Source organism: Alligator sinensis, unplaced genomic scaffold, assembly GCF_000455745.1.
Source record: "Alligator sinensis unplaced genomic scaffold, ASM45574v1 scaffold488_1, whole genome shotgun sequence".
NCBI lineage: Eukaryota > Metazoa > Chordata > Crocodylia > Alligatoridae > Alligator > Alligator sinensis.
In genome coordinates this window covers 149,669-153,655 of record NW_005842970.1, presented here as the reverse complement: position 1 = coordinate 153,655, position 3,987 = coordinate 149,669, and the positions used below count along the sequence as shown (strand labels likewise).

The window sequence follows — 3,987 nt, the reverse complement described above, 5'->3', positions numbered from 1 at the left end:
TCAGCAGGAGCACACAGCGTTAACAAGACATCAGCTCTTCTTCACACTGGCAACACAATACTCATGGCTGGTGCTGCTGCTTCAGAAAGTCCTGCTCTCTGCTAGAGCTTCATGAGAAACAGCAGCTCTCCTCTGCTCCAGCTGTCTGTGGTATCGGCAAAGAAACACACGCTGTCCCCTCTCCCCAAAAGCACCATTCTCCAATTCCCAGACACGACCGGTTGTGCTGGTAACTGAAACATCCCTGGGTTGATCACCCACCCAGCCCCAGGCTGGTTCTCAGTCAACTCTCACCAGAGCCTTCCCAAATCAACACCCTGCCCTCCTAGGCAAGTCTACCTTACCACCCTTTTTCCTCCACGTGGATCCCTGTGCCTCACAGAGGGGAAAAGGATACCAGGTTGTCTTCTTCCCATCACTAAGGGCAGACTCACTTCACAGGCAGGCTACAGGGTGGCTCCTCCCCAAGCTCTGTGGTCTCGGGTCCCTTCCCTTCTCTGTGCCTGGCTGAGTCCCCTGGGCTGAGTTCCCTCCCCTCTCCTGCCTCAGGAGCCCATCAAACACATGCATGTGCTCTTGCAAACAACACATTTCTGCAACTTTCTGCAAACTTTCCCTCTCTGCCTTTGCAGGGATCCGGAGCCCTGCTGCAAGTCCAGCAGCAGCTGTTACACTTACATGGGTCATGCTTCCTTTTGTCAGCAGTAAAGCCTGTATTTCTCTTTGCCAATTCTTAAATTTGGAGGAATGACTGCTTTGGGCTCTTTAAACAAAATCCTCTATGTGCAGAGCTCTTTCCTCTCCTGTTGCTAGGAGGTAACCTTTAGTGGCACTTGTCACATGGCCAGCCTGAAAGCCTGTTTTCCTGTCAGTAGCACTCCATCTAGTTTAGTACTTTATTGTAATGCCTGGAGCCTGCCAACAGTGACAAAGGTATCGTGGCAGGCTAATGCACTCTTCTCTTCCCTGTCGCACAGAAACATCTGTGCTCTGGGAGTTCTGCCCTGCTTCATGTGTTTGCCACCAATGGCAACACTGTGTTACAGTGTTTGAACCCTTAGTAAGAAGAATTAGCGAAACCAGTATATGGTTTCATGTCTATCTGTTGGGTGCCCAACGCTGTATTGGTGGAACTGGTCCATTCTAAAGTGCACAGCCAGTAGCTCCTTTTCCATCTGATCATACTGCCTAGCCGTTTTGTCCAAATTCAACTAGAAAAATGCTATGGGCTTTGCATCAGGGTTACTCCTGGACCTCCTTTCAAGACAACACATTGTAGCTCTATCCTCACTACAGGGCTAAGCAATTTATGCCTGGTGCTTTGCTTTTGCTTTTCCTACCTACATTGAAAGATTATTCTGGTGTTTCTGACTGTTTTCATGTTGCATCATTTTGTGTTAAATTGTGGCAAGGGATTATGGCCTTCTAGAAAAACAATTGGCAGTCCCTGCAAATCACTTGACATGGTTCACATCTTTGTGCCTGGGCAGCTAAAACCCAGCGGTACCTGCCATAAATATGGATTTTGCATCTCTTTCAGTATACCAGGACCTATCATTAGCATCACAAACTGTAGGCAGTTTTGTCTTAAAAGATTGAGTAATGTTGTCTTTAATCACTGGTAATGGGTAGTGATTTCTTTTCAATGCTGTGTTTAATGGTCTGGGAGTAATGGAGCTTCTCAGTTTACCTGAAGCTTTTCTCACCACTGCATGCTTGCTGACACACACTGTGGCATTTTCAGAGGGTGAAACAATGACTCTTCTCTTCAGGCTCCTTCTTCACAGTAGCTTCACCAACGCTAATAGAATTCTGCCTTTAATGAACTCATGGACACAGGATTCTGTTTCCACCTTCAGCTGCCCACTAAGCTTTCAATTGCTCTAAAATACATCCTTATGTTCTGTTAGAATGCTAAAAAAGCGTCTATAATGGTTGTTCGCTTTTCATCCTGTGCAACGAGGAGGATTTTCTGCTATTGTACTGTAGCCAAATCCAGGACATACACGGTCCTTCTGTCCAACTGCAAAGGATACTCCTGTGTGTTAACTACTGCAAATTTCAAGAGATAATGCATCTTGTTTTGTGGATATCTCATTAACAACTCACATTTACTTACCAGCTTCAGAAGGATTTTTATTGAACATAACCAGTATCTGGTCTCACTTTTCCAGTCTAACATTGCTGTTTATTAGTGTGGCAGAGTTTAATTTGCAGCTGGCTCCATAATCCAGCTAGGATCAAATTGGTCATTGATCTAATAACATTGTTATAGATACAGGAATTAAATGGCTGGCATCTTTCTTCTGTACTGTGTGTATACTGAGAGTTACCGGATCTCTGAAGGTCATGCTCCAGGTATCTTCTCCATCAGTAGAAGTATCTCAGTTGCTGTATGTACTGCTGCTACTTTCACACTGAGGTAGCTACAGCATTGGAACATAAATTGGTACTGTTTTTCATGCCCTGGATTCCTAACCTTAGCATTTTTTTTCTTCTGTTCCCAAGGTTTTCCAAAATATATGCATGAAATCATAATGAATGCATTATTTCTTAGTCTATATCTCTCTTGTTTGCTTTAACTACAGTTGGCACCAGTCTGCTTAGTAGCTTCTATTGTTTGATCCTTTTCCTTTTGCTGGATAGTTCAGCTGTCCTTGCTATTTACAGACATTTCTCTAGGGTTAGATTGCTCTCTCTCTCAACAATCTCTCCATAAGCTGGAAGCATGCATCACACAACTCTGTTCATAATTGGAAAACTTTTAATGACTCCAGAGTTACCTGAATGTGGAGCAGTACTCAACTCAACCATATAAATATTCCTTCCTATTGCTGCTGGTTCTTGGGTTTCATAGTTAAAACCTGCCATCTGTAGTATCTCTTGACAGTCTCATTCTGTTAGGAGTCAGAATACCTATCAAATATCTTTATGAGCCAATCCTGCATTTGGGGCATTTATCCCCAACAACACCATCTCCCTGCACAAAAGAACATTATCTTCTCTTTTTCATCTTCCCCACTCAGTTCTTTAGACGGGTTCAGTTTTTGTTTCCACTTTCTTCATCCTGGGCAAGATTTGCCCTGCTACTCCAACCTATAAAGCATGGGTGACTGGTGCCTCTCAAGTCTGGGGGTACAGCAGATCGCTGGCCAGGGGGTGTCCCCCAGTGGCTGATTGCCAACCAGGGATGTCCCTCAGCGGCCAATCATGGAGCCAGTTGTGAAACCAAAAGTGTCCTTCTGGTTTCATGGCTAACGCTTCCAGGGGGTGCATGGCCAATCTCAGGGGGTGCATGTGCACCCACGTACACCCCCTACAAGTTGCCAATGCTATAAATCCATCTTTCCCTGTTGTCCATCGCTCTCTTTCCAGGTGTGGCCTTGTTTTGTTTTTTCGAGGGTATGTACAGACATTTGGGGAGATTAGGGGGAGGTTAGATGTGTTTAAAAATGACTACCTGATCTTAGTTCTCTCCTTACACTTAGATTCCTAGTTAGGCGATCTAAGTGCAAGCTCTACAGAAGTTCCAGGAAAGTTAGAGCAGTCAGAAAATGGCCAACCTGATCTAATTTAACTGTATCTCAGACATGCACTAAGTTAGATTAGGTATGGGTAGACCGATCTAACTGAACTTCAGTACATGTTCCTAGAACAGCCCCAGGGCTGGAAAAGCCCATCCACTGGCTCCAGCCCTAGGCTTCACTTATCCTATTTCTAGCCCCTCTAGCCCCTCCCCAATGCCTAGACAGTCTCCCCATGGACCAGCCAGCCACCCTTCCACAAGCCCACCAGCATCCTTGATCCCACAAACTGCTCCCAGTGCTAGTTTTACCAGCATTTGCCAGTGTCAGGAGCAAATGCAAATAAGTCAGGATGGAGGGAGGGATGGGCAGGATCAGGAGGGTTTGGTTTGCTGTGGGGATTCTTTGTCTTGGGGTAGAAGAGGCAGGGGGCTAAAAATAGACCCTGGCCATAGGGAAAGCG

General features: G+C 45.5%; 1 protein-coding gene and 1 long non-coding RNA gene across 4 annotated transcripts in view; both read left to right on the top strand.

Annotated features, from left to right (window-relative positions):
- The window catches only part of CCDC102B (coiled-coil domain containing 102B), a 420,613-nt gene that overhangs the window by 366,215 nt on the left and 50,411 nt on the right, over nucleotides 1–3,987 (top strand). The window lies entirely within an intron of this gene.
- The window catches only part of LOC106723008, an 8,561-nt gene that overhangs the window by 2,574 nt on the left and 2,000 nt on the right, over nucleotides 1–3,987 (top strand). The window lies entirely within an intron of this gene.